Source organism: Zootermopsis nevadensis, unplaced genomic scaffold (assembly GCF_977971745.1).
Source record: "Zootermopsis nevadensis isolate Lab colony 2312 unplaced genomic scaffold, Znev_1.0 Znev_ptg000017l, whole genome shotgun sequence".
NCBI lineage: Eukaryota > Metazoa > Arthropoda > Insecta > Blattodea > Termopsidae > Zootermopsis > Zootermopsis nevadensis.
In genome coordinates, this window is record NW_028259149.1 from 6,483,795 (window position 1) to 6,511,052 (window position 27,258).

Here is a 27,258-nt window from a genome sequence, read left to right on the forward strand (position 1 = left end):
GTGTTTTGCCCAAATCATTCGTTTTTATTTAATAACCATAATCATGGCTGGCGAAGTGTACAAATTGAAAAACCTTGAGCGAGATTTCAGGTTATCACTCTTTGTGATTCGAAGATGGCTGTCTTCTTGGTTGTAGCGCCGTTTAATCTGGTATAAGATTACCGACGTTTCAGTGGTGCTTACTGCCTCCATCGTCGAGGCTACAACACACATCTCAGTTACGTCATATCGTTATAGCTTTCTGCAGTTTTTGTTCGCCCCTGTTCGCCTTGTACTCCCACAGCGGCCACAGAGAGAGCTAACACAAGGCCTAAAATGTAAAGCGTTCTATTAGGCCTGCCAGACCGGCCGGACAGCCCATAGTAATTTTGGGGATGTGTATTTTCCATCTCGGAACGTAGGCTGCAGTGGTTTCGCTGTGTAACATCAAGCTCTCTACTTCGATGATGAACACGCGCACGTCATCATGTCGCTGTTTCTGCACTCCCAGCCCCTTGTAATTGAAATGACCTTGAGGTACACATCAGTGGGTTCAGGTGTCACGAAATGCGTTCATCGACGTTGTGATTTTTTTTTCTCAGTTGCTGTGCTCGTGCACAACCAAAGTAAATTTTAGAGACAATTCTGTGTGGAATGTGTTCCTGAAACGTAAACTTCCACTGCTTAAACACTTTGGCGTCTATTATTCTTCCACTGTCCTTAGTGATCTCCAACATCGGTAATGTGCTTTTTAAATCGTATTTAGACATTTGTATCACTGCGTCAGAATATGCTGCAACTGAGATAAACCAACTTACACATACTGACGGAGATTTCAGATTCTCACGGCGACGAATTTGGAGATGTCTTCTCTGTGTTGTCTGGTAGAAAATGGCCGACAGCTTGGAGGTGGTTACTGCCGTTACCATTAGGTCGACAATTACTTAGCATACCCTTTATACTCTACTGCGTAAACAGCAAACCGAAGTAACACGATGGAACTGTTTACGCGTAACTAAATAATTTCTCCGGAAGTGACCCAAATCGTCCACTGAAGCAAAACCATACATCCTCGAAGATGAGGAGGTCAGTTGTCACCGCTCGCTTGGCTGCAACGCAGTGTTATTATCCGGTCGGTCTGTCCATGTGGACACTGAGCGAACCGGTCTAGACCACGTGGGGTGGGCGATGGAACAAACAAGTATAAACGAAACAAGAACCGCGGTGTGGGCTCAGTCATTCAGACAAGACACCGGTCCTCCCACGCTCGGTACGCGCCATTCACAACACACTGGGGCCGGTCAACGTTCCGCAGCTTCCAAGCATCTACCTCTGATTTTCGCTGGTCCCCAATTTACAGTAAGCTTTATAAGAGTTTTAATAAATTGGTGTCCCCGGACCTTAACGAAGCATCACGCGACGCAGACGTATAGGGGAGTACAGGTGTAGCTCCACCTGAAAAAATGCTGTTCTTATAGGTGGGATTTAAAGTTCCCTCGGCGGCGAGTACGACTATAACTGTTTTCCTGGGTTTTCGAAAATCAGTCTCTTGGCGTTAGTAAAAATGATTGTTGTAGTTTAACTGGAAAATGTACAGACGAAGGCACACAGTTTCCTTGTAGGGCGCCAATCCTAGCAAATATTTGATGAAAAACAACCATCTCATACACAAGGCCATACCACACGTTACGCACCATCGCTGTAAAAAGCGTGTTATTAAGAACTAGTAAATGTATGATTTATATAACGTAACGTTTCCGAGAAATGTCCCCTCGGTAGTAGCCCACACTACAGCTTTCCCGGTCGACTAGAAGTGAATGAGAGCCACGTGGGAGCCCTGAATCCGTTGCCGACAGCAAGCCAATAAGATTCCATTCACAATGACGACTTGTCCACCCGTGCATCAGCAACTGCGCAGTACGTTCAGAAGATTTATTCAACAGCCGATCCCAGTGGACAGTCGCTCCGTTTAAAGGCATACACGGCCTGTTGCACGCACGCTACATTCTTGGGTATCATGCGAATGTCGATGTTGATCTTCTGGGTAGTAAAGCCTTAAGGACTTGCAAGTAGATATTACTATACGGAAGAACATTTTGCATCCATATTAAAGGCTCCAGCCCTGAAGATGTTTCTCCGAGATGTTGGTATCTACCTACAGGTCCACGCGGCGTTACAACCCGAAAGATCAACATCGACAAAAATTAAATTATATCACTCCATTGTAGGACCAATTGTGCTTTAGCTTGTAAAATCATTAATGATTAAATGGTAGCATGTTAATAACATCCGATGTCTTGATTGGTTAATAAGCGGTATACTGGACCAACAGAAGTGATGTCGCATTGTGGAGGATGTCAGAAATTTCGTTTCAGAAGCGAGACTAAGGAATGAAATGTTTTGTAAGATATATTTTTTTTGCAAAAAACGCCACAACTGAGGTCAGTGTAGACTCTTGTACGTGGGCGGTAAGCGATTCGAATCCTGTGCAGAAGACCTGCTAACCCGACAAATGTTTTTGATATTATTCCAAAACCGTTCGTCGTAACAGACAGAAGACCATGGCCGTTCCCTCCCACATCGTTCTCAACTTACCATTATGATCACTCGAGCCTATATACGAGTCTTCGCACTTCACGCGGCGTGTTAAACCGTGGAATTAACAGGCCTATAATCTGCTCTTGGAAGGTTGTACAGTTAACCTATGATCTGCGTTACATCATATCAAGGCTTGTGCATCGAGGGTCGGGTGAATTAGTAATTGCAACATTCTGTCTCGAAACGATACGGGTCCCTTTGAAGGAAAGGGTTTCGTGGGCTCTCCTAAATCCTATGCAGGCAGAGAAGAAGCAGTGAAAAAGAAAGAGACAATGAGGAAGACAGGAAGGAATGGAAAACAGGAAGCAGACAGAAAGGTGAAATAAGGAAGGAAATTGAAAGAAAAAGAATCAATCAAACAAAGGTAGGGAAAGAAGGTATGATATAACGGAAGAAAGTAACACAAAATAAATAAAAATAAATGAATGAATGAAGCAATGAGGAAAATAAACAAAAGAAGGAAACAAAGAAATTCGGGAGGAAGAGGTAAATGAAATGTGAAAACAAAGAAACAGACAAGGAAGAGGAGACATGCACGTATGTTCCAAAGATTGACAACGTCGTGAGAGGCCCAGCTGAAAGGGGAAAGGAGGGTGCAGTTAGTGACATCTCAACGAGCCTTGAAGTAAAAGTGTAGGACGACGATGTAAGAAGAGAGAAAACAGAAAGACAGAAACAAAACAGAAAATAGGGTACGGCAATCGGGAGACGAAGCTTCAGAAAGCTTAGGTGTTCCGTTAGATGCCATATAAGGCGTTGCCATTCACAGGCAATTTGTGTACTGTGCAAGTACAGAGTGTGCCAAAAAGACATAAACACACATTCAATGAAAGGTATAAAAGGCATTTTAATAAACTAAACCATTATGTGCGTCAGCATTGGCACTTAGTGAATTAGCGAATCCATTGTGGGTGTTCAAAATGACCACCGTCAGCTTCGTGGCGCCGTTGACAGCGGTGAGCGACAGACAAGCGGCTGCCAAAATTGCTGATGTGCTTGTATCTTTTTGGGACATCCTGTATTGAAACCATTATGGTCCACTCCTACTCAGCAGCACTCTAGAAGGCTCGTGCCGGGCCCCCTCGTAAGAATTGGTCCGTAAAACACGGCTGGATGTTTACGCCTTTCTTTACAACGGAGCGGTACTAGGCACTTCATAAGTTGGTCAAACATAGCCGAGGCGGAGTTAGTGTATACATTGGGACGCGTCCCGTGTAGGAACAAGTCATCAAACAAGGTGCAGCGAGCAAACAGTTTTAAGACTCGCAGGCCCCTGCCCTCACTTCCATCACCCCACACACTCTGCTACTTGCACGAAAAGCTTCTTCGGGTTTAATAAGGGTAAAGATAAGTAAGTTTTGTGCTCGGACTAGGAATACGTCGACTCTCTCACAGCTGGAGGACTTTCCGTTCAAATTTCCTGTGTTTCGGAGTTTTTCCGGTCACTACATATAGAGCGAATATGCTTCCACCAAGAAAAACATTGCCTGCAGTAAGGCGATCAGAAGAGTATATTTGGACTCAGAGTTGTATTACAATTCCCTGGAGAAAAATACTTTTATCAGATTTACGTTCAGCTGATCAAGAAATTTTCCGCCTTTCATACAAGACCAATGTTCGTTACCGTGTCCACAAGAGCCCGCCACTGGTCCATATCCTATTTCCATTCTAATGCCGGTATTATTATTCCATCAATGTCTAGAACGTCCGAGTGGCCTCTTCCCTTTCAGGCTGTCCAACCAAACGGAGATGGGAAGATTACAATTTATCTTTAAATAAACTTAGTATCATGTGGATTGGATTAATCTGGCTCAGGATAGGGATTGTTGGTGGGCTCTTGTGATTTTAGAGACTTCTTCAGGGGTAGAATTTAACAGAAATTTTTATAAACTGATATCTCTCGTCAGGCAGATTAGGCTGAACTTTGTAAGTAAACATCTGTTCTAACGATACACTGTAAGCCTGTAACGGATTCCTTTGAGCAAGCACATATTAAACTAACGATGGGAGTGTTCCTCGTGTGACTAAATTGTGGCGTTTCCCAAATGTGCTACCTGTACAATTTTGCACAAACCTTGGCTTCAGGCCCGCAGTTAGTTTCTGTGGAAACTTCAAGTCAAGATTCGATTATTGTCCGCCTGCTGATCGGCTACTGGGCAGGATTTCACAGTGGCTGTGCGCGGTAATTACTACAGACCCCACTTTGTATGTTGGCGTTTGCTAGCACACGCAGACTGAAGAAAAAGACTTGTCAGCTTACTTTCGCTTTCAAACAGAGTTTTGATACTACGACGCAGAAGCCGGTTATCCTGCCAGGTTTTCCTCAGTCCCTTCAGAACACCCTTATCTTAAAGCAGGTCACATTGCTGAATGCAAATGTAGGCAGTTCAAGAAGCGTTATTAAATAATTCAGTCGCCTTTTCAGTTAAAACAGCGTCTTTAACTTATAAACGAATTCATTTTGTATACGTCTTTGAGGTCCATGTGCCTTTGAAAATAGTTTCTCCACCAAATCCAGTTTACTTTGAATTTCAAAGCAGTCTGGCCCGTATAGATATGCGCAAACAAGTAGGCGTGTGGGTTACGTCACAATTCTAGGAAAGGATTCGACTGCAGAATTTCAACTGCCATCCAGAACTAAAACTTAAAGGAACTTTTTGCAGTTTGTGCCCGATACGAGCCGCTCGCAGTGGTTGCTCACGTGCCAAATAGTTTTCCCGCATCTAGACTTTGGACCGTACCCGACTTTCATGCTTGAACGGAAACCGATATGGGGCCCTGTCGGGTTTCTGCGTACACATGCACAGATTCTTACGATGAATACTCCGACTCCAGAAGCTCCGGTCTTCTTATCTCGAGGGGCTGTCACTACCCTGTTATCATCTCACCTATCTGTTGCCACTTTCCAGAAAGAGGCGTGCATGTCTGTTGCCTGATTTACTGGCGATGTGTTTCACGAAGCATCTGCAATGTTAATGACGCGTCTGAAGGCGAAGGCAATCTTCTGACGCGTTTTAATTTTTAACAGTACCACAATTAACTTCATTGGTTTGTAGGCGTTGCCATTTAGTGACCTTAATACAAAAGCGTACGACTTATTGATAAAAAAAATAAAAGTACTAAAATTAGTTTGATGTGTATACCGTGTGGAAAGAAATTAAATGTTGTGAGACTGTTTTGAAACCCATATGTTTTTCGCGTGTTATAAATAAATAATTACACATCATTCAAATCGTTCGCTAATTTAAGGACACCTGTATTTGTTTTTAGTATGACATGGGAACAATTAGATTTTTAACATGGACATTAATGGAAATTAGCGGAAAATCTCACTTCCCTGAATTTCTTCAACATATTATTTTTTTGATAAATTTGTTGTTTTGAATACAATAATGGTATAACAAACAAACCCGAACCCCTTTATGATGGAGGCAATAAGCACCTCTGAAACGTCGGTAGATTTCTATGAGAGTGCACGACGTAACATCCTAGAAGGCTGTGAACTTCACCTTGACGCTATTGCAAAGGGTCAGTAGTACGAAATTACACAGACTGGCCAACTTACCTAATTGTGTTGCGATGCGACAGAGCAATGCATTACTGTAGTCTGCAGTCTTCGTCCTATTCCGTCACGTTCTGAATGGAGCCTGGTTGTACTCGGCGTGGATTTTGATGCTGCAAGGAACAAAAATGATATTTACTTTTCAGCGCTTATACTTTTTACCCTAAATCTGGGGTAGTCTCATGGTAACTCTAAGCAACGTTTGAACTAAATAGGCCCCTTACTAGAACACACATGGGTAACTAACATCTATCGTAATCAGGGCCCTGGTAATGTGGATCAAGACATGTAAACCTAGTCACTTCGCGCACAGTAAAGACGCAAGACTTGGTGCAAAGTGAACGTCACAGTTTACCGAATCAACTAAAATTGAGATGTATCGACAGACTTTAGTTAAATTCCCCTGTAGAGAAGTCATAAAAATCCGTTATTCTTAAAAACCCGTGTTTTGGTCTTACTCTGATTGTATAGGGACGGGTTTCCGTATATCTTAAGTTGTCCTTCGTGTTCTGCTGCTATATCGTTTGCCGGACAGGACATTATGGAGAAGGAACGTAAAATTAAGGTGGAACATCGGGGCAAATCCGAATCAGCACGACGTTTCACAACACGGTGCAAGAAATGTGTGTACCACCCTTTTCAAAGGTCATATAATTTGCCATTGTGCGCAATGGAGGTTGGGGGGGGGGGGGGCTCAGTGCACTACATCCAATAACTTAGCCTGCAGGATATTCCTTTAAGCTGGAAACGGAAGTAAATAATATTTCGGAATCGAGTGATGGATCGTTTAATTTCCAGCGACTGCAGCTCGGTCTGCCACTCTAAAATGCAATCTGTCAATGGAGCAGACATTATCTTCTCCCGCCCACCTTAATGTACAGGAAGCGGTAAAGGTCAATGCTACTGTGCAACGCCCTAAATCCCTGGCGCCTGTAGATACTGAAGGTGAGTGCTTCCCTTCGCACCGCTTATCTCGTGTGGATAGTCGGACTCACAGTCTCCAGCCACCAGCAGGTGCTGGAGAACGCTGACAAATTCCCACCGGTATCTTCGTGATGAACAGTGAAAAGATGTACTCCAATTTGGAGTCGGGTATAGGACTTGTTTAGCTAATGCGTCCTTTTGTCATTTCGCATGTCTCGTTGGCACTGACGACCATTAATGCAAAAATAAATCCAGAGTTGTAAAGCCAGTCGCACTGCAGATATATTCCTGCATTTTGTACTTCGTCAGGCCTGAATATTTACCATATCGAAAAACGGTTGAGAATGTAATCTGGTCCATATTGTACTTGATGTTCAAATAATTAATACGATGCGGCGATCTATCAGGTCGATACAGAGTAAAATCCTATTTTTCGGAGAAAATGTCCGAAACGTCGGAGTTAATTCCTATCGATGGGAATCATCGCTCAAAAAGACTTTACTGCATTTAATAACTGTACTCATCTTCAGAGTTGAAGCCTGAAGATGGAGTCAGATATTCATCCAAAACGTAGACATCTACCTACAAGTCCACACAACGTTACTACCCCGAAAAACATCGACACATGGAGCAGGGTACATCTTGAGAAAGAAACAGTTTCGAAGAAATTTATCGTTTTTTACGGAACCTGAAGGTTCATTGCCGTATTCAGAAGACCCCGTGTGAGAAGTAAAAATATTCTCAGCATTATTACCAGTAGAAGCTTCAAATTGCGTCACCAAAGAACCCCCTCCCCGCAAAGATTGTTGGCCAGGCTGGGAGTGACGTCAGCTCATCTGCACTGAATATTCTGGTGGTTTCTGGCGGATTGTGGGAGGATGAAACAGGCGTCTTGTGCCACGGAGAAGTCTGTCAACGCCTTATGGCTTCAAGAAACATTACAAGAGGCACAGAATTCCTGCTTCGGTGTGGTTCGTGAGCGGACGGCCGGGTGTTGAAGCAAATGGCTGAGCAGTGAGGTGGTTGTTGCAATTCTTCGTGCATTTTCAAGCAGTCAGAAGACAAGAGTCTGGTCATAAACATTCAAGAGCGTGATTAGTAGAAACCAGAACAGCCCTAATGAAGGAAAATAAATCCATCTTGCACTGTGAAGAACCCAAAGCGGAATCACCGATAATCCGTCAAAACCCATAAAAAATAATTTCTTTACAGGAAACCACGTGCTGGAAGCTGTGACGTATTTGGCCTGTCTGTTCTGTGAAGAGAGATCTTTCGCAATTTTAACCTGAACTGTTAGATCATCATCGGCATCCTCTGGCGCCAATCCTCACCTGTTTCTCCCACTCGAAAACTATGTACAAACAACAGCAGTTCCTGCACAACGTCCAAGCAGATTAGTGCATCTTTAACGCTCTATAGAAATACCAAGTTCGAATTTTGGTCGACATAATGGCTGACCTAATTGAGGTACTTAATTGTACTCTGTCCCTCCAGACGAATCCTAGGACGATTCCTTCTAACAGGACTATCGCCAGTCTTCAGATCCACACATTTAAGCCATTCGCATCTTATCCGACGTTTCGGTGCACTGGTTCGATGATTTCTTCTGCACCTCAACCCAAGGCTTGGGTAGTAGACGTTAATACAGGCCACCGCTGTTTCCTGTCATTTCCTTACCAATTCTTCATTCGTGTACAGTATGACGCATAATTAATTAATCACCTGTAAGAAAGTGCGGGAGTTTCCTAGGCGCTACTCATGATCCTTTGCTTGCAGTTCTTGGACGAGCTGAATATTGTACGGGAAAAGACGCACGTCCTGCGTCAAGATTCACTGCAGGCGTTCGGTTGTTAAATTTTTTTGCAAAATCCTCTCTACGTCAGTTGAATTGAGAAATTGTTTGTGAAACAAGTCAACAACTCCTACACGCTGCCGGGCAGTACAGCGGTTCATAATAATTCACATAGCTAAATTTAAAACTAATGAATAAAAGAAATCCAGTAATTTCAAACGGGATGATTAATTAATTATGCGTCGCCTGTACATCTTACCATTTGACTCTGTGTAACCAATGCAGCTTAAAAGAATGTAAAGTAAACGAAGCGTTAATCTCCCTGTCTTTTTCGACTATGTATAACATCTACAGTTGAGTCAGCGTTGATAAATAACTTGATAGGCTGAGTATTGTAACTCTTGCACTGAAAAACGACTTGTTGAGTCGTTTATTGGTGCCTCAGTTGAGGATAACCGGTTCTGTCGGGAAACCTAGCGAACGCTTAGCAGGTCATTCTGCGGTCCAAGATCATTATGAATAAATTCTAAGTAAAATCTGAATGTCTTGGGCCTATAAAATTGCCGGATTTAAACAAATAATTTCCATATTCGTGGACCTGGTTCTTAAATAACGCAATCTCCACAGCGTCAGAAGAATAAACAGAGCAGATATGCAACTAGCAGCGTTCATGAAGATTAAGGATCGGATTCAGTATTGTTAAAATATCATTTTGCCAGGAGACAAAGTTTGAAGTCAGTCGTAACCAGGTGAATGGAAAGGCACTCGTGCAAATCCGCTGTGCATGAATCATCTTGCGTGAATTATGTAAGCTGAAGCAGTTTTTTAGTTGGGGAGTTTCGCTTGGAGGACCGCGTGTTCCCTTCTGGGAACAACACTTTAACACAAAAGATGCAAGAAGCAGAACGTCGCTCGTGGGTCAGTCCTCTGTATCACTGATAGATAGGTCAATGACGATTTACCGACAACTGAAGAACTGCAGAAGACTCGGTATACGCGCTTTCGCCTGTCCACGGTTTTATTTCAGTATCTTGAGGAGCGCTTACAAAAATAACCTCACTGTAACGAACATATGTACATTTTATGAGCGTCTATATTCCTTAGTCTTGTCTGACCCACCAGGTGTAGATAGGTTCGTGAACTGCAGAGTAACAAGCCTGTGGCTTTCATGATTTATTTATTTACAGTTTATTTAACGACGCTTTATTCAGTAGTGGTGAATAATGAAATGGAAAGGATGTGAGAGGAAGCGGTTTTGGCCTAATTTGATGATGGTGATATTTAATACCAGGAAGGTATCTCTTATTTTAAGGCATTAAATGTCCGAGAGACTGAGTAATGCCACGAAAAATATCAGTCAATATAACATGTTTCCTGGCTGGGACCTCCTTAAATGCATATTTGGAGCAATACCACAAGTTAGTAGGTGGACAGGATAGTTCCTGAAATAAACTCCAAACGCTTAATTGTTCATTTATGGCTCCTTATACAAAAGGCGTATAATGAAGTTTCTGGTCGCACTGTAGTCCCCGTTCCCTGTCCCCGATTAGCCTGTATCGCTCGCCGCAATAATGAAGCATTGTTTACACAAACTGCCAGTACCTTTCGCACGTGCCATCTTATCTCGCTTGTTTATCCAAGATTATGATATTTATACATGGCTGTAACGAAAGTTCGCATCTCTTCCGTTTCTGAGTAAAACTTCTCGTGTCCGAAATCCGAGTTATTTGAACAAATTCACCAAATCGACGTCTTATTGATTGTTTCAGTTATGAATACTACGATGCTGTGTAGAAGTGGCATTTCTCAAACTTGCTATTCGATATTTTGCAAATGTCATAAAAATTAAGATGAGGAAAACATAGAAACTTTTGGCTGTCCGATTGGAAAGCCTGAAGGGAAGAGACCACTCGGAAGACCTAGACACAGATGGTATGATATTATTAAAACGTCGTAAGGAAATAGGATAGGTGAATGTGGACTGCGGTCGTCGCGGAAGCTATTTGGCGTGCCGGTTGCATGTGTCTGAATGTGCTAAGCTTTGAATCACTTCGATTACTAAATCGAACAGTTTACAACGTAGAATGTGTTGTGAGTTTTCAACACAGAGCATCCGTCAGGCGATCTTCCGTGTTATGGTTCAATGGGTCAGCCAAACTTGACGGGAGGAATGTCAGATACTTTCCGCTAGTCCGCACTCGCAGAAAGACTCACTGTAGCTTACAGCAGCGTTTATCAACCCGGGGTCCGCAGGTTGTGCCTGAGGGATCCAAAAATTCTGTAGATTGTACTGTTTCAATTTCTTGATGCTATATTGATGCAAGTTTTAAGATTTTTCGATACATTTTTTACTTCCAAAGTGAAGTAAAACAACGAAAACGAACTATACTTTCTTTTCATATGTAAATTGGTCCGTTTTCTGTTTAATCCGAATGTATGAGGTAATTTCCGTGAGGGGATCCACTTTACCAGAAAGGTTCATAAAAACTGCCTTACATTATTCAAGCTTCAATCCCCATTTTTAATGTCAGCAAAGTGTTAGCGTACAAATGAACAGATAACCTCTTATCTTCCCACTTATCTGTGTCTCTGTTTGAACGACCTTCGTCTTATCTGTGTCATCTGCCTTAACGCTTTTTTGGTATGATGACATTATACTAGATTTCCTCTTCATTTAATAGGTAGAAAAATGTTTATATATTTTACGTTCTATGTTTGTTTATTTTCGCATTGTTAATATCGCGTCTGCATAAAAATTTGTGGAACCAATGAAGCTTTGAATATGACAGCTGAAACGTCGGATAGTTTTCGAAGCGGTTCTTCTCCGAAAGTTGCATATTGAACTCCAGCCGCAAAGGATCTGTATACAGTTTGGCCGTGTTTCGTCATAGTCAACTTCTATTAAGGTAATATCTGCGTAGTGCGTCGGCCGACACAGAATTTACTGACGACTGATAATACAGCCTGAGGAGCTGTACCAACATGTCGAATCTCTGGCCCGCCATGATAACCTGAATAAAACACGAATCATGGCGCCATTTTCTTATCTACACGTCTTCACAGTTTAGTTTCGTGAATTCGGGATATGACTAGGGTAATCGTATTTATAAATCGGAGATGATTATGAGTTCAGGTAAGATAAAATTATATTTTATATTTTTATCATGAAAATTGGGATTTTGTACAGAAACAAGATATCAAGCCAGGACCGATGCTGAAACAGAGCTTAATTAATTTTTTTCTGTGAGGTGTACGTACGGAATGTCCCAGAAAGATGTAAACACATTATGATACAAAATGTTGAACTTGTGTTCATTCTTCTCTGTGGGACAACCAGCATAACACGGCCATTTACCTGAGATAACACAGCGTACGCCACACGTATAGCCCAATTCGTAAGTTAGATATTTATGCTGTGGATGCGTACGGCACAGTTCTCAGTTTGTGATATTGTGGGTTGTGACAGGTGGCGTCCAAAACATGTACCATTTTGTGTTTTATCAAATTAATGACGCTCATGGCATACAAACGTTAACACTGTAATCTTGTAGGCGGTTACCAACAGTTTGGAGTAAGTTACTGCCTACGCCCGAAGATAAAGGCAGTATGTACCCAAATATTTGTCATTTTCCCCATCGTCCTGATGATGGAGGCAACAAGCACGGGGCATTAACCAATAATAAAGTCGTATTGGAGATGACATGATGGTGATGATAAAGGTTAAGATAAGTTATGATTAAGATGATGACAAAGATGCAGGAAGATACCATGTTGACAGTGATGAAAACTAATGTGGCTGTGATGAGATACAACCTATGATAAGCCGTCAGCTGGTGCAACAAGTAGTAAAAGTATGATTCATTTTGCTATAGAATGAGCCACTTCGTCCTTTCCGAGGTCTTTATTAAGGATGAAGAAAACAGAATTGGGAAGAGCTTAACTTAGTCGTTTACGGACGCAAAATTTCTGCGAGCTTGGCCAACTTCATACTAAAAGGGTTACACAAGGTGGAAAGGGCCGGGGGGGGGGATCAAAATGCATTGTGCATGCGGCATCGCCCCCGCCAATCAAGTTGATGTGCGTGTGCCTAAGGCTTTCAGGTAAATTCTCAAGAACTACAGGATATTTCATCAAAACTAGAAATGATAAATTGTTTGAAATAATCTGTTATTAGTGTTTATGATGAATTCGTGTATCTATTATCGCTTTAGTTATCAATGTTGTTAGTCTGGAAAGAAAATACGATATAAACAACACGTATTTTTAAACTGCTTATGCAGATCAGTTTCAGCATAATCACTAAGTGTGATAAGTGTTATCTGGAAATGTCTATGAAAGCGTATCAGTCATAAGGTTTCCGACTTACGATTTCCAGGTAATGATAAAGCCCAATGGTTAATTTCAGTAAAATAATTGAATAAACAGTCTTTATCCGGCGATATTACACAGAGGAAAATTTTAGAGAAATACATTATATATAACATTACTAAAAGGCAGCCACAAACATTAAAAGTTCAGATGTTTGTAATTTGGAATGTAACACAGGCCTAATCAAAGCGGAATATTTACATTATGGAGAGTATTTCTGCATTTACGACGCAACTGAAAGTGGATATAGGCTAAAATTCGTTAGTAATAAGATGTACCACGCATGGAACGTTAAACTTTTGTGGTCTTAACCATTTCCTTGTGATTTACATTTACAGAAGAATGCCATTTTTCGATTCTGAACTGCCATATTATTGTAAAAGTCCCGAATTATTGGATTAAATTGTTAACAGATGACAAGAATGTTATTTTCTCTTTCTTCTATCACATAGAAGTGTTTAGTGACAAACCTACATGTCGTTCATAACGCTTCGGTCGTAATTATTGCCAGAAAATCGTATACACCAGTCGCTGAAACAAACAGATTTATTCTGAAACAGTAATGTGACATGTCAGGAAAGTGAGTTTTGAAGAAAGCAGAAAGGAAAACTGACGAACAAGTCTGTCTTTGTAGCAAGACAGCCAGGAGGCCAACTGACAGCCCTCTTCCCAGAATTACTTCCGCACCAGAGAGCGCAAGCAGCCTTGCCAAATTCCATCATCATTATCATCTTGGTGATACAAGAGATGACCTCTTACTACTCCAGACTCGCGCCGTCATTACAAAGGACATTCCACGCTGACACATCACGCCCGATAATAAGCCAGTAAATTATAACAAAAGCGCTTCTGCGAAGAAAGGGTTCAACTCAGGCGGCACGTAATAGCTCGTGCCTTGTTAAAATGTCTTCATTCCCAATGTATGTTTTCAGTTCGGGGAGGGAGAGTACACGGTTCGAATACTGGACAACGTGAAATACGAATATTGGCTGTCTTCTGGGTTGTTGCGTCGTGTAGTCTGGTTTGTCAGTGTTTCGTGCTTGCTCTGATGGGGGTAGCAAGCACCTCTGAAACGATCGTATGTTGTATGTTATCTTTGGTTTAATCCGTTTAATATGTCATTGCGTAACCAACTCCATGCAGACTAGACCGTCTTGAGAAGCTGACGATTCGCTCAGTTAGTCAACAAATACTACGAGTTTCATAGAACCTGAACTTTCATTACGGCGATCACCCTATCCTGAACCAGCAAAATCCTGCCTACGCCATTGCAACCTGTTTCCTTAATATCCATCCATGTTCATATCATCCTGCCGTCTGCGCCTTGGTCTTTCGAAATGTAGCCTATAAACTAGGGTCAATCTCAACTTATGCAGTGTGGGGGGGCCTAAGACTTGATTCGAGCATCAACTTCATGTGGCATAGGCTTAAAAACTTAATATCGACCTCTCGACTTTATGTAGCGTATACCTCGTTATCACCAACGATAATCTGGCGAAATAGCATGGCGGTATGCTCGTTACACTTGTGTGGAAGAAATGTAGCGTACCTATTTCAGGCCCACTCTGTATCCAGCGGCTTGGTACAGCGAACAGTGTTTCAGCAGTGTATTATCTACGCATAAAGTTTGGCGCCATCTCGAAGGTTTGTAGTAATCTTACGTCCTCGACTAATAAAAGAGATGAAAGTGCTTCAGATAACAAATCCAGTAGTTACATATCTCCATTTTTCTGCTGACCACTTCTGAAGGACCTGCTTGTCTTCATAAATGTTACGGCGCACTCGATAACACTGATTGCCACAAAGAAAAATACAGTCATATTGCTAACTGTTGCATAAACGCCATACGAAAAGCGTTCGATCAACGCCCCACCTCCGTTCGTACAAGCTGAGGAAGGGTAGTTCATTGCCACTGGACCAATGTTGAGCCAGATTAGTTCGTTTCGCATCATCGTATTTGTATTTCTGTAATGTTTCATTTTCATATTATCCTCCCATGTGGGCCTATGTATTCGTCTCACCATTAGGGTTCCGGACAGCAATCGTTCGGAAGAAACATACTGCACTTCCGAGAGATCCCACTTTCGGAACTAGGGCTATATTAATTGAATATTCAGTTTCTGGAGGCAACGGGTACGAAGACGACCGTCTTCTGGAAATTTTCTCTGCGTAGTCTGGTGGAAATTAACCGCCGTTTCGGAGGATTTTACTGCCTCCATTGTCAGAGAAATTCATTCTAATGACGAAGGCATAACATATCAGAAGACTAATTGTTTCTCTACTAAATTTGTTTATTTTTTCATTTATTCCTTCGTTCTTTACTACATTCTTTCTTTTTGTTATTCTTTAGATCTATTCATCTTTATTTATTCGGCACTCCGTTCCTTGTTTCTTTCTTTCGAAGGGAACAAAACCCGGTCGAAAATCTAACCAAGCAGACGTTAGTTCTAAAGCAAAAGACGGTTTGTGTCAGACCGAGCCTGTGCATATCTTGCGAACATGAAAGCAACTTAGCAGTAGAGCGTTAAGGTATGTTGTGACGTAATGATCGGGGTAATGTACAAGGCTCATTTGGTAAGCCAATAAAGTGGATTGATGAGTGCTTATTTAAACACACGACACGAAAGGATACTTTATGGCCAATTCTTGGGACAAGACACGTGGAACCTGCAACGCGACAGTGGATCGCTTAAGAAGTGCCGCTACTAGCAAAATAAGCACGGCGCAAGCCTCAAAGCCTCGGCCCAGGGTGTGATACCCATTACTAATAACGGAGAATGATTATTCATCAGTAATTTTTTATTTATTGATGATTTATTTAAACACTTTATCAGTAGCTCAAATTATGTAGCGTCGAATTAATTATTAATTAATTGGGAAACATGCGGGAGAAATTCCGATCTGCAACGATGTACGATTTGATGTGACCTTGAAGCACGCAATTTGGAGTCGGCTGCTGTAGGTTAGACATCCCACTGGATGGAGATGAGTAGTCAGCTTCACGATCCGGCCTCTTTAACTTTGGGGATATAGGCCGAGAGTGTCAACTGAACAGACGACTGGGGTTCTGGATGTGGTAGTAAAGCACAGAATATCTGTTTTAGTCACATTATACTGTATGAAGGTACTTGGAGTCGTCGAATTATATTTCAGATTTTTTTCTGAGCCACAACAGTTTCTAAGAAAATACTGAGAAAATAATCGTCTGTTGAAAGCAAAATTTTAAATGCAGTAGCATAAGAACTTAATATTCTCTACATGGAGTACGCTTACTGGATATTGGGGGGGGGGGGGGGGTCGGTCATTTGGAAGGCCAAAAATGAGATGGAATAACGTTATGGAAACAGTCGATGAGGATCTTTGACGGTTGGAACTGGTTTAATGTAATTTAAAATTACGTGCTTCTGAATTAGTTGCGTTAACATCTGGATTCTGTTACCAGAGACTCATTTTGTAGTCCACATTCTTTGATGCTCAGTTTTTTGTTCATTTTGAACTACCGGTTTGTAACGTGTTTGTTAGTGTTAAGTACACCCATTTCCAATCTTGTCACGCACCACGGTTTGCGTAACACTGGATCACTGGAAGGTCGCAGCGATGCTCGCAGATTGGCATCGCCACCCGAGACTCAAAGCATGCCGCAGTCACGTGACCTACCTCATGCCGTCAGCTCAGATGTTTAGACAAAGTGACATCGTAATCACAGTGTTCCCTTCGTATATTTTCTTTACATATCAGAGTACGTGGAACGTTCGTGTCCTACTCCGAACACGTTATGATGGCGTATTTCGCGGGTTTCCCCCATTCCTGTGCAACAGAAAATTTTGTTTCCTGGTTTTGCCTCTTCCGACAATGGCCAGTGATTTCTTACGTGACAGCTCGATGTCTTTGACTGGTAGGTAAATAGTTTCTCGCCAAATAGCCATTTGCTTTGGATGGGATCTACGCTGTTCGTATTTATAAGCCATTAATCTCCCCAAACTAAAAATACAATACTATGACTGCAACCTCGCAAGTATCTGAGCTTAATTACCACATAAATAATCCCGGTTTAGGGACATTACATAAGAGCAATATGCCCACTCCCAAACGCAAAATTTTCTATCAGACGATGCAGCAGAAGACTTTATTAATCAAAGAGTTATCAATATACGGGGTTGGTGCATACATCAGGGCAGCCTTGAAATGAAAACTCATACAAATATGTTATTTCCTTAAGATTTTACGTTTAAAGTAACCAGCGTTCATGTCTTCGCAAACACATACATAAATACAGTTTTACTTTAAGAATTCAAAATGGGCGTCTTCCACGAAAGAATAATGCATTCGAGGGATGGTTAGTGTGATCTAACTTTTGCACTTGGCTGTTTGTTATCGAGCATTTATCGGGATTCGACACCAAGGTTGACCAAGCTGGCAAAATCCGACAGCAAACTTCTGCTCTGTTCTATCAGTGTGTGTATATGCCACAGGTTTTCATGATGGACATCGCGCCCAAAGAAAGAATATGCGAAAGTTTTTCCCTAAAACATCAGTTGTGACCGTCCACTTATCACGGCTGGAATAGGATTCAAAGCGCGTTGTGCGCGTGGAGTCAATCTGCCAGTAGCCGGTCGATTTACTGACGTAGGTCATCGTGACTCATGCAGTCTCCTTCTTGCTTTATTTCTCTGTTCTTACAGATGTTAAAAGAAAGCTGAGGCATAAGAAGAACTGTTCATCCCGCACAGAGTTGTCTTGTTTTCTGAAGGTTGTAAAGTTCTACATTCAGTTATAGGAGTTGAGACTTTCGAGGCGAGTACAATCAATAAAATCTTCTCGGGCAATCAGCCCGTCACAGGCGATTTTCGAGGTATCCAGTCGCATCAGAACCCTGATGATGGACACAGAGTTGGTTCCCGAAACGTCGGTTTACTACGGTAACCAGTTAACGCGGCTGATTTCCCGAGAAGATTTTATTGATTCTACATTCAGTGTTATTTTTACTGGAATTGTGTCTTCTGTCGATTAGAGCACATCGGATGTACTTTTGTGATACGAGAAACCGCATATTTTCGCTCCGTTGATGCACTAACTCCGGGGCTTTGTACATTAATTTTTCTAAGTGTGAGCTCCTCTATCACGAGTTGTTGGTTTTGCTAAAGTTGAGACCGTGAGACGCCGGCTTCTTTCCGCGGGGTCCCGGGTTGGCACCCCCGGTCAGTCCATTCTGGATTCGTGGTGAACGAAGTGTGAGTGAGACACGTCTTTCTCCGAGTCCTTCGGTTGCCCCCTGTCAATATACTTCCACTGCTGCTGCATTCAGTCATACATTATTTGGGGGATGGACAGTTGCAAGATCTTAATCCGATCCGCCATCGAGCATGGAATAAACCGGGTCGAAACGTAGTTCAAGAAAATAGTTGTTCTATTGAGCAGACTACGATAAAGATGGATTGTATTATATATAAAAAATATATATTTTTAACATTTGAAGGGGCGTAACGCTGACCACTCACCCCCATATAGCTTTACACCTCGCCTTCCCCAGACATCTTTATGGCGTGGTTCTTAGTAAGTAGCTACCAGGGATAACTTTTAATTTCGTTAAATATTTTGTTTTGTAATTACTTAGGCAGTTTGGATAGTTTTGGATCTCCACCAGAGGTCTGTACAGAACCGTGCAAATCTCCTAGTTACAGTAATTGATTCAAATGCAGATGTTAGATGACGAAACTCACGTTACATCCATCAGCTAACAAACTCTTCAAAAATGTGGCGAAGTTTAAATGTTTGTGAAAGACAAGACCGCAGCCCTAGTCAGCCCCAGAAGGCCCTGATCACTACTGAGTTACGCCCTTCTCATAATGTAATAGTTACGAATAAATTGTCCGTCATAAATATTATTCTTTAAGGCCCAGAATCCCTTACCAGCAAATGACCACCAACCAACACTTGTTATATGCAAAGTTATGTGTCAGCGATGGAAAGAGTGAGAGTAACACTGTGCTAACCTACTGCTGAGCTTAACCTGAACATTCGATAAAATTAGTTTTTCTATGGGTTACAATGTGAAGTATGAGCAGTAGTAGCCAACCGGTTCAATCAGTCAACGACAGCAGCAAGCATGCTATAACAACAACAACAACACCGATAATGGCTATAAGAGTCCTCTGTCTTATCTTATCGGATTCTTTATGTAACTTCTAGTTTTACGCGTATAATAGCAACATCGGCCGCTACTTCTCTGCCCTTTTAATTTAGATTATTTTAGTAACAGTCAAGGGCGTTGCGTAATCTGTCGTATATAAACGGACCCTTTTCAACTTCGCCATAGAATACGCCATCAGCATTTGTACCCCAGGGGACTGAAGTGGCGGAAGGTTCGAAAAAAACTATAATGCGGATCTCTACCAAATATTATCAGGATGATGAAATCGAGGACGATGAGATGGCCGGGTCATGTAGCACACATCGGGGATATGAAAAATGCTTAGAAAAGTTTGGTTGGAAAGCCTGAAGGGAAGACACCACTCGGAAGATGTTGGCGTAAGTGGATCTTACGGAGGAGGGTTTCGATTGGATTTATATGGCTGGGGATAGAGAACGGTAGCGGGATCTTGTGAACTCTGTAATGAACCCTCAGGATAAAATGTTTGGATTTTCTTGATTAGCTGTTCAAAAAATTTCATGTAGCCTTCCATAATTTTGTGCATTTAACCATTGTTGATATAATTAATATGATTAATTTAAATATCTTGTAAATTATGGACTTTATTGGTCTGATGGATACTAAAGTTACTAACGTTATATTCGTCCGATAAATTTAGTATAGACCTTCAATACAAACATTTTTCGGAATCTGTTCAATAGCTTCGGAAGAAAACATTACGACGCATGGATGTACGTGCTCGCGAGAACAGAACGCATAATAATACGACGTGTCAAGACGCATGTGGTTGACTCAGATATCTAATCTAGATCAAAGTCCTGTACAGCTAGTGTGTTTCGCTACTTTTTATTATCTTCTGTGGCAAAACTGATGTAATGGTGTTTACGGGCGAGATAACGTGTTTATGTTATTACCTGGAAACAAAAGTTACATACAGCTTTTACAGCACAGTGATGTAACTTTTATCGATGTCATTGTTTAAAAAACCCACTTACGACGGTCAACAACAATAGCAGTGCTGGCGCCAATTGAGGAGTTTCCTGTCTGCTTTCATTCAGAAGAAACGCGAACAGAATCCACGGCCAAGTACCCTCGTTTTCCTACATGGAAGTGCTGTAGCAATCAGGTGACTTAACTAATTGATCGATAGGTTATTTACCGATGTGGGATAAACTTCCAAGGTTATTTAGGTCGATACTATTGATAATAAACGAGTGGTGATGGTATCAGCGAAATTACTGTCACGTACCGCGAGAAGACATGTAAACATCTTGGGGAGTTCTACTTCAGTTTCGGCGATTATGGGACCCTGAAGCTAATTATGGCGATGGTCCTTCCCTTTCCTGTGTCAGATAAAGTCAGCCCACACCCTCACACCCAATTGCTTTATGATCCATTTTAATATTATCATGCTGTCTATTCCTAGGTGTACTAAGTGTTTTTCCCTTCAGATTTTCGAATACAATTCTGTACGCATTTTTAATCCCGTCCATTGGTCCTAAATGCCTGCTTGATTTGGAGACCTTAATAACATTTGAAGAGCTCCTCGCTATTCGGTACTCTTCAGGCGGGTGATTACACGGCATGGGCGTTATTTACATATTTTGTACGGTTATTAGTCTATGGGAGTTTGGGCTAGAAGATCGGTAATGGGTTTGATCTCCACCAGAATCGTCCTGATGATGGATGTAATACGCAGCTGTGAAACGTCGGTTAATATCTACCAGACTACGGTGTGCAACAAACCAGAAGACAGCCATTTTCATACTCGTCGCCATTAAAACCTGATATCTCACCGAAGACTCATTACTGTAATCACAAAAGCCATCCAGTGGATCTGATTACAAGCCACATGAATCCAATTAACAACCTTCATCCCTAATTCACTGAAATCCATTTTAATGTTATGATTCCTTATGTGAAAGCATCCTTTCAGGTTCACCTGTATTAGGTAAAGTATTTAATGCGGAAACGTGGAATGATTTACGTGGAAGAGTCCACTCACTTAAATATTTATTTCTATTCATAGGCTATAATTGTTCTCCGTTCTGTGCTTCCTGGACCTTATCTAAAGAAGGAAAATTCCTGTCACAGAGGGGAAAGTCGTCAACAAATATGTGCGTAATACTTTAATGTGCTACTGAAAAGTCGTAAAATCAAGAGAAAAATAAATAAAGGACGAAATAATGACAGTAGTGAGATAAAAAAATATAAGGTATCTCAGTCACCAGAGGCCAGTTGCATCGATCTGGTAGACGCTTAAGTTTATAATTTTATTATCTTCGATCTACCTAATGGATCTAAAATTTAACTTCTCGATTATTATGAATATCTGTAAGCAGGAGCACGTTAACAGCGTAACGCGCAAGAAGCTGGATTATCTCAGTATCTGATTATCTGCATCAGATAATTATGTACAGCAACTTGTGTAGAAGTGATAACACAAATAGTAGGCCTACTTAAATTTATAAGAAGGACCTGGGAAAACCAGAATATGGTCACCTAAGTCGCAGATAGTGTAACCGAAAGGTGTCGCATATTGAATTCGATCCTGAACCGGTTTCATCTAACTCGATATACTTCTCGAAGATCTATCTCAATATCATCTTCGTATCTCATTATCGGTATCCAGCTTGACTTCCATTGTCAAGAGCTTCGCTGAATTCACTTGTTCAAGATTTCCTGTACAAACATTGAGATTTCCCTCGTCCCAGAAATTTCTGAAGGCCCCTCATACCTACAAGATTTGATCGATACTACTCCCAGGAGTCCCGATGTATTGGGTGGTGCTCCGGCTTCTTATTGGGCAGATTGTACCCAACGTTACAACCCAGCTGATGTGCCACATTCACTTCCAATCCATTTTCGTTTTCATGGACCTTTTTGATAATTTATTCTGGAGGACTTTTGAAAAGTAAAGAAAGTAAACTAAAGCTGTCCCAATATACGCCATGTAGGCGCTTGGGGGGGGGGGGAGTTGAGCTATAGCTCCTACTCATTCTTAACCCCCGCACTAGATGGGGCTGAGTGGTCAGCATCACGCCCCGAATTTGATAAGTAATGCCGACAAAAACATACAGTGGACATTATACTGGTATTATGACTCGACCATTGCTACAGACATTTGGAGATTCAGTGGATTAGTGTACTAAATAAATATATTCCTCATAATTAATTTAATATGGCCCTGGGTGGGGACGATTGGCGGGTTCTTGTAAACATGGTAATGAATTCTCGGACATCGTGAAACGGTGAAAATGTTTTGGCAGATTGGGCGACACAATTAGCTTCCCAACCAAACACAATTTTCCGTGAAGTTTGAAATCAGAACCCTCCAGAATAAAAAAACAACAACAGGAATATCGTAAGGGTCTGTGACCGAAATCTCTCTTCCTTATGCCCATTTTCCATACAATCCGGATACTTGAAGGAATTCGAAGTGCTGAGTATTGGAGTGGAATTTATATTATGTCTGTGAGGTGGCGCCTCGATGCGATACTCAGGACGTGTTGAATCAAGTGAAACACAAATACTGCATGCAAGCAAAGTACCAATATAGCATGCTTGTGCGTTTCATCCATTCAAATACCAACAAGTTCAAAAGGAATCTGTTGATGGCTGGATAATATTTTTTTTTCACTCCTTCATCCAGTTTTAAATACTTAAATGTTGATCATGAAACCCTCAGTCTTCACAGTGTTTGTATTATTTAATGGCGTCTTTACTGCAGACGTTTGTAGCATCGATTGGGGATAGTCGTGAATTGTAATTAGGTAAGAATGGGGGTCACTGAGGAAAACTATTAAAATTAATTCAGGATTGCCAGTGTAAAGACTGAGGTTTGAACTAGGTACGTCCTGAGCGTTGCAGCTAGACCAGTCTGCCCACTACTAATAACGCAGTATACTAATCATGAACTTTGTATGGGTGAGGTAAGGAAGTTGTAGAACTCTGTCTGATTCCTATATTAAGTATGATTTCGTAGCAGAGCTCATAAATCCTATGTTGCTACTGTATATACTTCCAGTCCTATAGATCTTATATTGCTAATGTCGCATTTAGACATCATGTCATGTCAATTTGGATGAATGAATACATAGACCTTTTGCCTGAAGGAAGGATACAAAGACGTAGATGGGAAAATTATATTTATTAAAATATATCCTAAGCTACAGGATGTGAGAATGTGGACTTCATTGATTTGGCTCAAGACAAGGTCTAGTGGAAGGCACTTGTAAACACGAAATTGGAGTTTCGAGAACAATTGCCGGGGAAGTTCTCGACTATCTGAGTTAATGGTAACTTCTAACGAAGGACTCTGTTCAGTCGAACAAGTTAAATGTCAATTATTTCTTCTTACTTTCAATTAACAATTTCGTGTGTTTTACGTTTGAGATATAACTTATCATAAAGTAGGATTTGAGGTTTTCGCGGCGGTAAGTTCGAAGATGGTTGTCTTCTGGGTTGTTGCCGTGTAGTCTGGCAGAAATTTACCGACGTTTCAGAGGTCCTTGCTTCCTCCATCATCAGAATTCATCGCCCTAATATTGGATACAGGAAGGGCCTCAGAAACGTCGGTAAACTTCTACCAGACTACACAGCGCAGCAACCCAGAATACAGTCTTCTTCAACTTATCATCAATTTTCACAAAGTGTTTACGTGAACTCACGTTGTAATTTAAATGATACACAAACTTAAACAAATTTACTGTTAATTTGGGGCAGGTTTCTTCATTTTTATTATTCACGGCCGGATATTCTCGGACATGTAATTCATATCGGAATCGGCAGATGGTGTACATAATAAAACGATGTCGACAGATAACAGTTTAATGACGATGTAACAGACTTAATGATGTATCTCACAGAAATTTCAATATTTTAAAGTATTTAACAATATGGTTGCAGAAACGCGTTTGTGTAAAATATGGTCAGTTTTCAGGAGAAGTCTGATGAGTTTCTCCCAGGTCCCACTGTGCTAATTTAAATACAAAACCCAGAAGGTGCTACATTTGCTGTGACTTACACCACAGTTTATGAACCTTTTCCAGACCGAGGGCCATATTCACGCTTGTTTATCGACTCGCGGACTGCAAGATTATACATGAGAACAATTTATTGAAACATCATGCCAGTTAGTGAGATATAAGGTCTTCACGGCGGTGAAGATGGTTATTATGTTTGCGTTTCTGGGTTTTGGCGCCGTGTAGACTCGCCAACAGATGTCAAAGTTTCAGAGAATCATTCTCTCCTGCGAATAGTGCCTAAATGAGAAAGACTTGTTCTCTGACATCAGAAATCTGTTTGTTTGGTAACCTGCAGGGTAACACGGAAGGTCTTCGATGAAATACATATACACAGGCTGCATACGGCCCAGAGACCGCAGGTTGAGAACGCATGGCTTAATTTTTTATAAGTGTGATTAGATGCATTCGGATATTTGGATTGCCGAGCTAGAAAATATATAGACTCGTATGTTTGCTCTGCTAGGTAATGCTAAACCAGTGACCAGCTAATGCCTAATAAAGAGAATTGGGGCTTTAACTATGTCTTAAGGTTGTTTCTGCTGTAGGTTCAAGGATTCGAGTGTGGTCTTATGGGTTGTGACGTAGCGTACCTTTGTACGTGCTTAATGAAATCACTAAGTTTCGAAGGATGGATCTTCCTTCGTCTTTAGATAAAAAGGGAGATACCGATCTGCTCCCGATCGGAATATTTATAGTCCGCGACTGTAATCTTGAGATTTGCGGGGTGAGGAAGTGGGGTGGAGGAGGAAAGATAGTCTGCTGTGCAGTATAGTAGTACGCTTAGGACTTCCTGCATTCCTTGCAAGTATCAAGATTACAGTCGCGAACAGTACATATGCCACAGAAGTCAGTACTCAGTGCCCACAGATCGGAAATAGGTCGGTCTGCCGGATCCAATACAGTAAGTGTCTCCAGCATTTTGTCTGAAGATGAATGAAGATCCCTCCTTCGAAAGAAAGTGATTTTTTAAGGTTTTAAATCTTTTAGCACATTTAAAGAACAATGTCCTAGACAAAGACATTCAGAGAAGAACTCATAATTCTTTTGCGGGAAAAAGGTTCAGTTTTTCGTCGGGAAATTTTCTGTCTTAAAATTATTCCGGTTTCCTTTAGTACTTGCAGGAAAATGCTTACAAGAAAGCACGACCAGTTCCGTCTACATTCTTCCAAATCGCTGGTTAAAAATTATACCTCGTTTCGACGCTGTATACCTTATTACCTGGGAAAACGTCGATAAGCTTGCACTAATAAATAAATGAGTTTTGAGGCGACTCTTTCAAAATTGTTTGCTCTGTTGCATATTACTGCTACATATTTCATTCTTGGATGTTGATCTCATCTCTGGGTGATGGCACTGTGTAGCTATGTGAGCAATGATACTAACGTTTCGGAGATCCTGTCTCCATCCTCAAGGTGATGTGACCGGTGGTTGCTAGTAGCAACGTTCGGTAGGAAATGCACTGTTTCTGTTCTGTTTATTCTATTTCATGGTCTTACTTCCATATGTGGATGAAGGTAGGAAGACTGATGGAACTGTGGAAGAGTCAGCAAAGTCGTCTGGGATTCGAGACAGACGCCGTAACACGCGCGAAGCTATCTCATTTGGCTTTTCCGGTATTGCGTAAAAGTGAAGCGTAGCAAATCCACTTGAAGGCCGCGAGTCAGCAGCAGGAGCAGAGAATGAAATATCTGACAAACTGCACTTTAACTTTCCGTATAATTTCCTTTCAAGTTAGCCATTGCATCATTTAAAATATAAATTCTTTGCAAGATCACAATTGCATTAGAATGTCCATACAGACAAAGCCTGTACTTGTTAGATGTTTGGGGATTTCCAGTAGTACATCTCTTTGTCACTGCGCTTCCAGACTGTGTCTGTGACCCGCTGAATTTCCTATCCAACGGATTCTGGGGGGCTTCTTCCATGGTTGGGGGGGGGGGGGGGGGGGGGGGGGTTAAAATTGATCATGAAAGTGTCAACTTACCTCCATTTTGCACCGAGCTCTGCTTGCGTAGCATATCGTAACTTTTCCCTCACTTCACTTTTTTCGATACAGTAATATAATTTGTGTTGTCCAATCAGTACACTATTCATTATGCATGTTAGTAATTACTAACTGCAGAGAGTTTATCAACATTTACATACTAATTTTTTTACTTTTATTTTATTTAAGAATTCCTTATAAATCAGAGGATTGTGGCTATAGTTAATTGTAATTTCTGATATAATCATCTGTGAGGTTTTAGGTTCTCACGGCGGTGAATATGAAGATTACTTCTAGCTTGTTAAGCCGTGTAGTCTCGTAGAAATTGACAGACGTTTCAGAGGTACATACTGCCTTCAGCATCAGGGCGATGAGTGCGTAGATCACTTTCATCCAGACTACACGGCACGACATCCCAATAAACAGTCTTATTAATTATAATCTGCGTGAATTTGAACAGTGAACTTCTACTAAATTGGCGAGGCTGAAAACGGAACGTCTCTTTGTAAGAGTTAGTAATCCTACTTCGTATTCGGGATTTCTCGGATCAGAATCTGAGCATCGGAATGCGGTCTCTTGATTTTTTATAAGCCCCACGAGGAAAATTCTAGAACAGCAGTCACCCTGCCCGTTTCATTCACAGTCGGAACACAGTCCATCATTCGACGATATTCTCTGCATATGCATTTTATAAGCCATCATTAAACACAAAAGTGTTAATGAAGCACTGCTTTCGTTAATAAACATCGTAAAGAAGTGTCTTCCTAATATAGAAGTAGGCAAACGAGACGTGCGTGAAGACACGGCGCTTTACTCACTGACCAGATAATCCTTTAGCCATGAATGAAACACGCTTAAAAGCAAACACAAAAC

General features: G+C 41.4%; 1 protein-coding gene and 1 long non-coding RNA gene across 4 annotated transcripts in view; one reads left to right on the forward strand and one right to left on the reverse strand.

Annotated features, from left to right (window-relative positions):
• LOC147873632 (uncharacterized) overlaps positions 1 to 27,258 on the forward strand; it is a 134,201-nt gene that overhangs the window by 70,664 nt on the left and 36,279 nt on the right. The window lies entirely within an intron of this gene.
• Positions 1 to 27,258, reverse strand: part of LOC110834480 (noggin-3) — a 53,845-nt gene that overhangs the window by 25,425 nt on the left and 1,162 nt on the right. For all 3 annotated transcript variants that reach the window (XM_022073675.2, XM_087350233.1, XM_022073674.2), the window contains exon 2: positions 6,143 to 6,252. The gene's annotated coding sequence lies outside the window, so the exon portion shown is untranslated. The remainder of the gene's footprint in view (positions 1 to 6,142; positions 6,253 to 27,258) is intronic.